The sequence below is a fragment of the Triticum urartu genome, chromosome 2A (assembly GCF_056163025.1).
Source record: "Triticum urartu cultivar PI428250 chromosome 2A, HENAU_Tu73, whole genome shotgun sequence".
In the NCBI taxonomy this organism is placed as follows: Eukaryota; Viridiplantae; Streptophyta; class Magnoliopsida; order Poales; family Poaceae; genus Triticum; species Triticum urartu.
The window spans coordinates 488,232,289-488,245,218 of record NC_141874.1 but is presented as its reverse complement, the minus strand read 5'-3'; positions in this window follow the sequence as shown (position 1 = coordinate 488,245,218).

Genomic DNA, 12,930 nt, shown 5'->3' with positions numbered 1-12,930 from the left:
GTGTCCTTCTTCTCCACATGAATAGCATGACTTGGTGCAGGGTTTAATTGGCTCTTCTTTGGGTGTGTCCTCCACATCTTCCTTCATCACATGTTCTTCTAAACTTTCCATAAGGGCTCCTCTCGTTGCTTCTTTCTCCTGCTGGATGGTTCTTTGTACCATGGGGTAAATGTGACACTGAGCAGGGTAGTGGGTAGTCCCTTCACACAAGAAACAAGTGATCTGCCTAGTTGGGCATTCTTTAGCTGGGTGACTTCCTTCATAATTAGGGCATTCATCCTTGTGTTCTTTATGGTTGTGTCCTATTTCTCCACAAAGCTTGCATGCACAAGTTTTTTTCATATCCTTTCCATAAGGCTTCAATTTCTGGGACACAAACTGAGACTTTAGCAAAGTCAACTTAAATTCTTCCCAAGTGGTTACTCCTTGCCATCCATTCATGGTTTGGTACATCCTCCACCAAGTAGCAGCACCTCTTTCAAAGCATTTAAGGGCATGCTGGGCCATATCCTTTCCGACTATAGGGTTGTTCTCCATATGATCCTCCATGTTCTGAATCCATCGGTCGGTCTCCAATTGACTCATTGGTCCCGAAAATACAAGCTCATCTCCATTCATCCTCTATTGGGTCCATGGGTTTGGGGTGAGTTAAGAGAGATAGAGAGGGATGCACACAATACAAACAAAAGTTTTGAAAAGACAGATTTTATTGTGGCTGTCGGAAAAAACATCAAACAAATGACAGCTCACAAACGTCGCATCTAACGTAGGTATAAAACAGGGGTATGGTCTTCTAAAGGTCAATAAATCTTCAAGGTCGTCTAACTCTACGAGTTTTGTTCATGTCTCCAATGGCTTCTTCCGATCGTGCTTATCCTTCTCAACTCCTTTGGCTAGATCATCTCTGTTGACGTGAAATCTCTCGTGACATCCTTTAATATTCCGGAGTTGCATTTCAAACTTCTGGTTTCAACATCCTTCACATGAACCATGGTCATACTGTCCTTCAGTTCCTGATAATTCTCCGGTATCTCGAGGTTTTACTTCTCTAGCTTGGCTACTTTCAACTTTTGGGTCCTGAGTTCTTCACGAAATGCTTCCTTTCAAATACAGCTTCTTGTGGCTCCATTTTAACTTCTTGATGTAATACTCCAGATCCTGGTGATACACCGGCTAAGGTTAAAACTTCATCTTGCTGATAGGTGCTCCATCAGCCTTCTACCATTTAACCTTCCATGCATATGCATGCTTAACTCAGCACGGTGACAATAGCATAAGCGGGCGATAACCTCATGGATAGCTGTGGTTGTTCTCTTGTCATTTCCATGAGCTATCTCTCCATAGTTGATATCTCCTGCCTTAGGGTTTTCCTTGACAAATCCTTGAGTTCTTAACTCTACATGCTCCGGTCTTTCTCCAACACACCTAGATCTCGGGCATTGACATCTTCCATAGTCTGCCAAGTTCCATAAGGGTAGCATTTCTAGGTCATACAAATCTGGGGATTCTTCAGAGCCTCCAATTCTCCTAGTCTTTAGAGTCTTCAACAGCTGTAGTTTCCATTATCATAATGTATGGTAAAATCCTCTTCATTCCGAATGGTCTCAGTTGTCCGATATCTTGTACTTCTTGGAGTGGTCTCATCAGTGGAATCTTCGAGTGGTCAAAAGGGGAAAGGGGTATGGTCTCACTAAAAGGGAATATTTGAATAAACTCAGAAGAGAAGAGAGGTAAAAGGTCTTTTTGAAAAGGAAAGTTGTAGGGAAAATCTTTCCTATGGGCTTGCCAGCTTCTAGGGTCACGTCCTACAGTCAACATGTGCTCTGATACCATCTTGTAGCGACCTGACCCGAATGGATCAAGTCTCTGTGCTTCAGTGTCATCCCTGGATCGGTATGCTGACACACACAGTACTCGAGGATTTATAACAGAGGTAAATCACATGTATAAAATAACGTAAATACTATTACCTCAATCCAAAATAGCGGAAGTAACAAGGTTGTGGATTCCCATCAACACCAACGGCAAAGTTGAGTGTAGAATCGTAACCCTAACATATCACTTACTCATCGTAAGATAATCCTGCAACATAAGACGTTGCAGCCACAGAGGGTCAGTACATTGAATGTACTGGCAAATTCACACCATAGAGAAAATGATGAACAATGGCTATCACTATATGCATATATGGCTGGTGGAAAAGCTCTATGGTTATAATGTTTTTGCGAAAAGCCAATTTTTCCCTACTGCAAAGGAATACATTTTAATTAACTATCATGGTGGTTGTTGAACATTGAGAATGGTTGACAGCATTCTCAATCCCAATTAAGTAACATCATTAAACCCAACAATATTCATTCAAAGTAACGTGATGAGATCAACAGGATAATCCAAGAACTAGATACTCAAGATGTCCATAACCGGGGACACGGCTAATCATGATTAGTTTGTACACTCTACAGAGGTTTGCGCACTTTTCCCCACAAGACTCGATCTCCTCCGTTGGTTTTCTCGCACTACATGGTGTTTGAGAAACGGATGACCGAGACATAGCCTTTCAGAAGCGCTAGCACCTTACGTTGGATAGACCGGTACACCTACTTTCCCCTACATCTGCTAGTCTACCCTGTAAGAGTTCGCATGACTTAATCAACTATGCCAGAGCCCATAATGGCTTGTGGCTGCACACAGAAGTTTCTAGTATGAATAATCTCATGATCCCTTTGAGCCTGGGTGGCGGTCCAAAAGAAAAACAGGCAAGTCCTGGAATACCCAGGTGCCTAGACAGGCAAGTCCTGGAATACCCAGGTGCCTCAATCCACCCAGATGTGTGTTTAAGTTGCCACCTTAAGTAAACCATTAATTAACAATCTCTCATCTGTCATGAAATAATCTCAAAACCCAATCCACGTCTACGAGCATAGCATGGCAATATAAGCATAACGTAATAGTAACTCCCAAGGGTTTGATAATAAACAGGTAATAGGTACTACCTCATCTACTTCCCATCCCACAATTTAATTAGATCCTAATCATGCAATGTGTGAGGATTGGTCTAATGCATAAAACTGGGTTGTAGAAGAAGGTATGATCAAAGTGTGAACTTGCCTGAAGATGATTCGCACTCAAAACTCTTGATAGATCTACTCGTCACACTCCGGTCAATCTATCGTAAGCAAGCAATAGTAACCACACATAAGCAATCACTCAAAAGATTAGAAAGAACGAAGAATACGATTCAGAAACATCAAAACCAAGCAAATACTCTTGCAACATAAAACAATTTCTAACAGTACCAAAATTATGTGAATTTGGCCTTATTAGAATGTTTAGGTCAAGAGCTTCGATTTGCAAAAAGAATCAACTCAAACGGAGCTACGAAACTCAAGTTATGATCAAACGAAGTTTGAATTCAAATCTGATCTAATTCAAATTTTAAACTTTTCAAAAACATGTTTGAGTTGGATTACTGGATAGAGGAGATCGTAACGAAGACGTGGGCGTTGGTTTCGTTGGATTTGGACAAACGAGTAAAAAGATGTGGTTGTTTGAAGTACAGGGACTAATCTATAAATAAACTATTCACAAACGGGTCCCTGGCCGAAATTAAAATAAAAAAAACCTATCGAACGAACGTTCGCTACAGAAGCTTACTAGCTGAAAACGTTTGCTTACAAAGGCTAAACAGCGAACATTTGATAAATAAACAAAATGTTTCAAAAAAAAACACACGATCTAATCTACAACGTTCATCCACGATCTAACGGAGGAGAGTGGCTCCGGTACTCACCGCGGCGGTGGGCGTCGACGTCGCCGGAGAAGAAGGCGGCGGCGGCTCGGACGTCGAGGGCGGAGGCTGCTCCGGGGTCCTCTAGCCCGGGCGAGACCATGGGGAGGCGTGACTCGACGAGGCGAAGGCGATGGCGGCGTCGGCGGTGTTCGAGGGCGACGACTGCGCGAGCGGCGGCGGTGCGGATCTCGTTGGCGGCTGCGGCCTGGCGAGTGCGGCGGCGACTTGCGAGATGCGAAAAGGAGAGGGGGTCCCGGGGCATGCTATTTAAGGAGAGGGGGCAAGGTGGCGTGGGGAAGGGGGCACAACGGCGAGGGGAGTAGTTCGAGTCGGTCACGGCGGCGGCCGGCGACGCGTGCTGGAGTTGGAGTCTGGCGCGAGGTCGGAGACGGACCCGACAGGTTGGTCCCACCTGTCGGTGGCTGGGCGGGGCGGCGGCCGATCGCAGGTGCGAGCGGGCGGGCGGAGCGGAGCGGCTTCGGGCGCGGCTGGGCTTCGGCTGGAGCTGGGCTGGCCTGGCGCGGGGAGAGAGAGAGGGAGAGCAGTGCTGGGCTTCGGCCTGGCACTGTTCGGAGAGTTTTTTTTGTTTTTTTAAACATATTCCAGACAATAAAAAAATAATAAAAGCAAACAAAATAAAAATATTATATAGGCATATAATATATCAAAATTTCCAGAAAAAGATGTTCTACGGCATGAACATTTTTATAACTTCAAATAAAATCCACACAAATTCAGATAAAACAAAGAGTGCTACTGGTCTATTAAAATCCAACTAAAATCATTTTTAAAAATACCAAAATGATTTCAAATTAATTTTTCTCCAATTTCTAATGTAGGGAATCATGTTACCCTATTTTCCATATATTTTATTTTTGGAGAAAAATAATTTGAATAAAACTCAAATAAATCCAAATTGAAAATTAATTCCAAAAGGACTTGAAATTGATCCTTTGAAACTCCCAACTCATATTTCATAATTTGAAGAAGTCATTTTATCTTCTCTCGTGAAAATCATTGAGTTGCATAAAGTTGCAGAATTGGAAATATTTTCCAAATGAAATTCAAATATTTTCAAACACCCTTTTCATTTTAAATGGAAGAAGTCATGTCATCTTCTCTCTATGGTTTTGTGTTGAAAAGAATCTGAATTCATGGAGATCAGAAAGCAAATATGAAAGTTTGGGAAAGTCCTTTTATTCCCTCTCATTTAACTTTCAAAAGTTTCGAATTCACTCACTTTCAGACAATCAATCAAACAATCAATCAAATCTATCTATTTATTATAACATTCCTAAATTTAGAATTTTGGGATGTTACAACTTAATTCCGTCAAACGTCGTGCCTCCCACGAGCTTCGCCTCCCTCGCATGGTCGCGCCCTTTGAGACTTCGACCGTCTATAAATGAGCAATTTTTTTGCCTTTTTTTAGACAAGCAATTTTTTTTGCCTACTCCGCATGCATGATACTCCATCTGGTCCTTTTTACTCCCGTCAACTGTTTGCAAAGTGTTTGACCAAATTTATATTTTATTTTTGAACACCACCTTATATTAATTAACCAGCCACACCAGTACACTCATTCGATACAATATTCACCACATAGGGCGGTACGTTATTTACAAGAATACCATCTAATCTATTGTCAAAGCTATACTTAGCGATTAAGTGTGCCACCTTATTGGCCCAACGGCTAATCTTTGACAATTGAAGATTCTTGATCAACTTCAAGATGCTCAACGCTTTCATCTTCAGGTCACGCATAGCATACCTGTCATAGTCCCCCAATGCAAGAGACACTACCACAAAAGCGCAACCAGTCTCTAAAATTACAGGATTATGAAGAGAAATACCTATGTAGAGACCAGCAATGCAAGCCCTAAGCTCCGCTTCCTCCACTCTTTGACATGCATCAATGAAATCCCACGACCAAATTTATACTAAAAATATCAATATCTACAATACTGATTATAATGAGTATAAGAACTACGTTTTATAATGAGTGTAAAAATATTGATTTGACATTGTGAATGTTGACACATTTTTCTATAAGTCTGGTGAAAGTAGAGGTACATTGACTTCAGACAAAACTTAAATGCACAATGCAGACTAGTTCCTCCGTCCAGGTGCGTGCCATGTCCTATCTTGTCATCACAACAAGGTTAGCTATTAGAGTACCACTACCTCCCTTCTAGTTTAAAGGGCTCGATTCAAAATTTTCACCTACTCTTAGCAAGATAGTAGAGGCGGTGGAATAGTTTTTGAAGTCTGCAAAAGTACTCAACTAGTGATGTCGTTCTTCACAAAAAATGTGTTTACCAATGCATGCATGAACTCTAGTTACTCTAACCCCCCTCTCTTCTTTAATTCTTTACCACATCAGCATGTTTGCTATTCCCGTGTGCATGATACCAGCTAAGATACCACCATTATGGCCATCCTTAATCATCGCATGCAATAATTTAGTGCACCTTGAAATATGAACATGTGTGGGGCATGTATGTTTTTAATGACTTGAGACTATACCTGGCCTGGCATGCAAGATGACTTATTATGCACCGTTCCCCATACCTGCAGGAAGCCCGTGTGAAAAAAATCTGCATGCATGACTGTCCTCCCCCACGCTCATCCACTCCGTTGTGACCAGCAATATTTCCACCCCTTTGCTCCCCCGTAATTTACTCCAACAAATATGCCCACGTAGCTGTTACTTAACTGCAGGTGCATTGGGTCAATGACATATGGGCCCAATAGGGGTCTGGCCCACATGTCAGTGACGCAACTGGACCTGCAGTTAAGTCAGTGTAGCTCAGTCCATATCTTACGTAGGTGTGCCATTGCTCGCTATAAATACTGTGCCTCCCACGACATCGCTATCTCCTCCCCCTCACGTACACGTTCATCGCTATCTCCTCCCCCTCCCTCTCATGTCGACCACCATGGCATCGCGCCTTCCAAGCCCTAGGAGCCCCTCGCTGCACCGCGCGGATGGTCACGCGTCGCCGTTCCGTTCCTCACCACCACTAGTCGAGGAGGACGCGTCGGTGTTCCGCTCCTCGCCGCTACGCGATGCGTCGCCGTACCGTTCCTTGCCGCCACTAGTCGAGGAGGACGTGTCGGTGTTCTGCTCCTTGCCGCGACGCGATGCGTCGCTGTTCCATTCCTCGCCGCCACTAGTCGAGGAGGACGTGTCGGCGTTCCGCTCCTCGCCGCGACGCGTCGAGGTGGACGTGTCGGCGTTCCCTATCTCGCCAGCACACGCGCCGGAGGACGCATCGGCTCCTGCTACGTCTTGAGCTTGCGTTGGTTTTCCCAGAAGAGGAAGGGATGATGCAACAGAGTAGCGTAAGTATTTCCCTCAGTTTTTGAGAACCAAGGTATCAATCCAGTAGGAGCCCATGCTCAAGTCCCTCGTACCTGCACAAAGCGATAGCTACTCGCAACCAAAGCGATTAGGGGTTGTCAAGCCCTTCACGGTCACTTACGAGAGTGAGATCTGATAGATATAATATTTTTGGTATTTTTGATATAAAGATGCAAAGTAAAAAGTAAAGACAAAGTAAAAAGCAAAACAATATTAAAGTGATGGAGATTGATATGATGAGAATAGACCCGGGGGCCATACGTTTCACTAGTGGCTTCTCTCAAGAGCATAAGTATTCTACGGTGGGTGAACAAATTACTGTTGAGCAATTGATAGAATTGAGCATAATTATGAGAATATCTAGGCATGATCATGTATATAGGCATCACGTCCGTGACAAGTAGATCGAAACGATTCTGCATCTACTATTATTACTCCACTCATCGACCGCTATCCAGCATGCATCTAGAGTATTAAGTTAAAAACAGAGTAACGCCTTAGGCAAGATGACATGATGTAGAGAGATAAATTCATGCAATATGAAATAAACCCCATCTTGTTATCCTCGATGGCAACGATACAATACGTGCCTTGCTGCCCCTTCTGTCACTGGGTAAGGACACCGCAAGATCGAACCCAAAGCTAAGCACTTCTCCCATGGAAAGAACTACCAATCTAGTTGGCTAAACCAAATGGATAATTCGAAGAGACTTGCAAATATAACCAATCATACATAAAAGAATTCAGAGAAGATTCAAATATTATTCATAGATAGACTTGATCATAAACCCACAATTCATCGGTCTCAACAAACACACCGCAAAAAGAAGATTACATCGAATAGATCTCCACAAGAGAGGGGGAGAACTTTGTATTGAGATTCAAAGAGAGAGAAGAAGCCATCTAGCTACTAACTATGGACCCGAAGGTCTGAGGTAAACTACTCACACTTCATCGGAGGGGCTATGATGATGTAGAAGCCCTCCGTGATGACGGCCCTCTTCCGGCGGAGCTCCGGAACAGGCCCCAAGATGGGATCTCATGGATACAGAAAGTTGTGGCGGTGGAATTAGGTTTTTGGCTCATGTTCTGATCGTTTGGGGGTATGTGTGTATATATAGGAGGAAGGAGTACGTCGGTGGAGCACCGAGGGGCCCACGAGGCAGGGGGGCGCGCCCTAGGGGGGGGGCGGCCCCCACCCTCGTGACCTCCTCTTTGATCCCTTGCAGTAGGGTCCAAGTCTCCTAGATCACGTTCGGTGAGAAAATCACGTTCCCGAAGATTTTATTCCGTTTGGACTCCGTTTGATATTCTGTTTATCCGAAACACTGAAATAGGCAAAAAACAACAATTCTAGGTTGGGCCTCCGGTTAATAGGTTAGTGCCAAAAATAATATAAAAGTGGAAAATAAAGCCCAATATAGTCCAAAACAGTAGATAATATAGCATGGAGCAATCAAAAATTATAGATACGTTGGAGACGTATCAGCTCCCTGCTACGAGGAGAACGCCGCGTCGCCCGCCGAGCCCCCAGCCTTGAGGAGCTTTGGAAAGAAATGGATGTCACCTTGTGGGAGGCTTTGCCTCCAGCAGAGCGCACCAAAATAGAGGTGGAGAAGAAGGTCGAGGAAGAGAAGCGCACCGCGGAACAAGCTGACTAGGATGCCTATGTCGCGTCCGAGAGAGTCAGGCAATTGGCTCTTTGGCAGAAGGCTCATGCGTGGGCCGTGAGGGTGGCGGAGGACGCCCGTGCCAACGGCATGAGTGCAATCGGGTCCAAGCGCCTCATCTATGCTTGGCGGTACGTGGACCGGGTGCACGCTTCCAGCGAGGAGTACTTGTTGGCGCCGGATCACCACACCGGTGAGATCGCGCTCGCTCGCTGGCAAGCCACCAATCAGCACCTCGTGAGTTGCGAGGCTGAGGAAGAGGTGTTGTGTCGGCGCGCTGGGAAACGGCCGCGCACCAGGGCACTCGTGGCGCGCCGCAAGCGCTCCTGCGAGCGCCGTGGCTTTTAGGAGGAGTATAATTTTTGTTTCGTAAGGCGATCTCATTAGTTTTGGGACGCAAATGATAAATCCCGAACGTTCAGGAATTTTTAGCGTCCTTAATTAAGTATGTAAAAGGGAAAGTTTGGAAACCTTGTGTATTCGTACGCATTTTGCAAGTACGTGCATATAGCACAAACTTTACTATATACTATCTCACTACACGTCTCTCTCGATATATGCTTGCAGACTGTGCTACTCCCGCCGTTCAGGTCAATAAGTCATCTTTGGTTGTGCACCGTGACCAAGATGGAGGGAGTACTACTATTACTTAGTACGTGCAAATGCACGTTTTAACATTACGATGCGGTTTTTGTAAAAGTAGAAAAACAACACTAGTCAAGCTTGTGAAACGATTCAATGCAAAGCAGATGCAAAAATGCTCGTTTGATTGTTTACTTTTAGCTTCCTTCTCTGTGGTTATTTCTCTGTCATACTTTGTACGGAGTATCTCACTGGTTGGAAAGGCATGCAAATTCCCAAACCTCTTCCTACACCCTGTATCGAATTTTTTTCCTAACAAGTTGTGCCGTGCAATTGGAATTCCAACTTGAGTACTACTACTAGTAGGAGTACCAGGGCCAGTTCTTTTAGGCTTCTAGATTAGTAATCCCATAACTACTACCTCCGTCCTGGTTTATTGGTCCCCATTGTAATCTGTGTCAAATTTTGATCATAAATTTAACTAATGAAATGTTAGTGCATGTCACATGCACTACTCCATCCGTCTAGGTGAGTAAGTCATCTTAGGCTGTGCACCGTGACCAAGGAGGAGGAGAAAACAAGAAACCTTAATGTTTATTTGCTAATTAATAGTATTGCATGCAATGAACTAACCACTGCATGTCGTGTTTGATATCTCAAGTCATTAAAAGCATGCACACTCTTGATCTCTTATTGGTTGATATGTCAAGAAACAAGAAACAAGGTAGAAGTTAATGCACCGCGCCTAAGTGTTTTGGGATTATTTGGTTTTCGTAAGATGACTTACACACCTAGACGGAGGGATTACAATGGCGAGGAATAAACCAGTTAAATATCTGGTCAAAATGTAGCACAAATTACAATGGTGAGGAATAAACCAGGACGGAGTAGTAGTTTAGAAGCCCAAATAAATGAGTGAGGCGCCTTATTGTTACTCTCCACTGTGACTAGTCTTGTGGGAAAAGCTGGGGAAGCCGCCAAAAGAACTGGCCCTAGGAGTAGTAGCTAGGGATCGAGTGTGCGAGATGAACCGGAGAAAGTAAATGCAGAGAGATGAAATGCAAAAAAGACGGAGGGATGTGATGGTTGCTTGTCCGTTTATTTTACCAGGCCACTTATTACTGGGAGTGGTTGGGTTTTGTGATATGACGGCTTTACTGCCGCGCCACGAGCGGGGTGAGAGGTGAGACTCCCGTGCAGCGCCGCCCTCTACACTTGTACTACATCGGTCGTGGTTTATTAGTCCCCCATTGAATTTGACTGAAGATTTAACTGACAAAATGTTAGTGCATGTCAACAAAAACTACATCGTTGGATTCGTATTTGAACATAGTTTTGAATGATATAATTTTAGGTGACATGCATCAGCATTTATCGTACTATATATAATGTTAGTTCAATTTTTGGTCGTACTAATCTATAGTAGTAAGGTGCCCATGCATTGCACCGAAGAGTGAAATGCATTGATTGGGGAGTTGTTTATTTTGACAAAGGATGTGGGGGTCATCTCATGCGTAACGGGTATCGATAGGTTTCTTCGGATATTATTTCATTTCTAGAGCTCACAAACATTCGGGTGAAATAGATAAAAAGGTATCTTTTGCAAACAAAAGCCTTCAACTGTTCAACCTGCATCCAAAACTTGTGAAGAAATAACACTTATTGTGCTTTGCAAGAAATGATCTTTAAGAATTAGTTTTTGAGTATCAATTGTTATACATGTTGGCTACAGATGGCATGGCACTTTCTTATAGTCAACAGTTGGCTATACTATTAAGTAATATTAACCATGCCCTTATACACCTAGACGGAGGGATTAAATCAGGATGACTTGCAAACGGGCAAAGGAGATGTAAGAAATGCTTCATCGTAAGTCTTTCACCAGTACTATAGTAAAAATTCATACATGGAAGATTCTAGACTAAACCATAAACGGATACACTTTTATTCATGCACGATACTCCAATAGAGCAAGATCCTGCATGGAAGTCTCCACATGCTTAGACAGCGGATTACATTGAGCGAAGACTAATGATCAACATTTAACTTGATAATGCGTATGTCCAGGTGAACCTCCTTGGAGTCCCCGTGCACCGCGTCGGCGGGTAAAGGATGCCATGGGTTTTCCAAGTCCACATTGGCGGGATAGTCCTAGCTCCCCAGAGTCCAAGTCTGTTCGATGAGGCCGGTGTCGCCGCCCACACGACCCAGAGGGGTAGTAACACTGACCACGCACCCGTACAACGGCCTCGTGTCAGTGTCAGTGTTAGTGGCGTCGCCCCTGATGCACATTACAGAGACGGGGCGGCGGCCTGCGCGGGCCTCGCCGGTGCCCGCGATCAAGAGGAAGACGATGTCGTCCTCCTCCGAGACTAGCAGGCGGCGGTGATCCTCCAGCGACTCCGACATGGTGAATGGGTAGCACGTCTCGTACTTGATGTTCTCCGCCAAGGGCCAGAAGTGACCGCTACACGCATCCGTGAGGTGATGCACCATGTCCGCCGACGAGCCACAAAACGGCATCGGGCACTCATAGCAGTGGACGAAGGGCTCCTTGGAGGCGTCGACCAGGCCGTCCATGAAACGGGAGTGGCTGTAGGGGACGTTGCGCTAGTTGAATATATGAGCAAGGTACTACGAGATTTAATCCGAATAAGCACAAAATAAATCATGAATTCTACCACGATTTCGAACAGGAAGGACAAAAACACATACGGTGCAACGGGAGCAGCACCGTTGGCGTTGAGGTTGTCACCCATGCCCAAACACCACGTAGACACGGTCTTTGAGCATGGTTCGTAGTCGTTCCATGCTCGGGCATTGAAGTTTATAACTATTTTAGATTAGAATATACTACTCCTCCGGTCCTAGTAGTAGAGCAGAGTCCTACTCTACTACTCTACTCAAGCAAGTTAGGGCATAGCACTGTAGGGAGTACCAGTACTGTGATCACTCAAGCAAGTTGTCTGGCTTCGACATGACCCTACGTTGCTGGTATGTGTCTCATAAGTCAAGCGGCGTGCTGTAGTCATCATCACCTGTCCACTTCCCGCAGCACATATTCGCTTCTCCATCTTTGTCCGCACATAATCTCGTCCAATCTTCCATCCCCGCTAAGGCGCCACCCCCCTCGTCCGAAACCCAAGCACTAACAATGGCAGAACCGAGCAGCGTCCACCAAAAGAGTGGCTGGAATTTGCTCTCCACAGAGGTAATCAAGCTCATTGTTTTGCGTGTGGACAATCTCAGTACCATGCCGCTCGCCGCGTGCTCGTTGGGGCTGTACCATTTACTCAAAGCCCTCAGGCCAGAGCTTTTTAAGCCAGCTCCTTGCTTGCTAATGCCGCCTGATCTTCAGAAACGGCGTGTCACGCAGCATAACGATCGTAGGGTGGCGATCATCAACCCCCTTGACTGCGGTCCGATCCCCGTCAGCCTCAACTACATTAACGGTATGTAGTGGGTTGACATGAACACGTCTTGGATGGTGCTCGTCGACGGTCGCGACAGCTGGATGCTCGTGG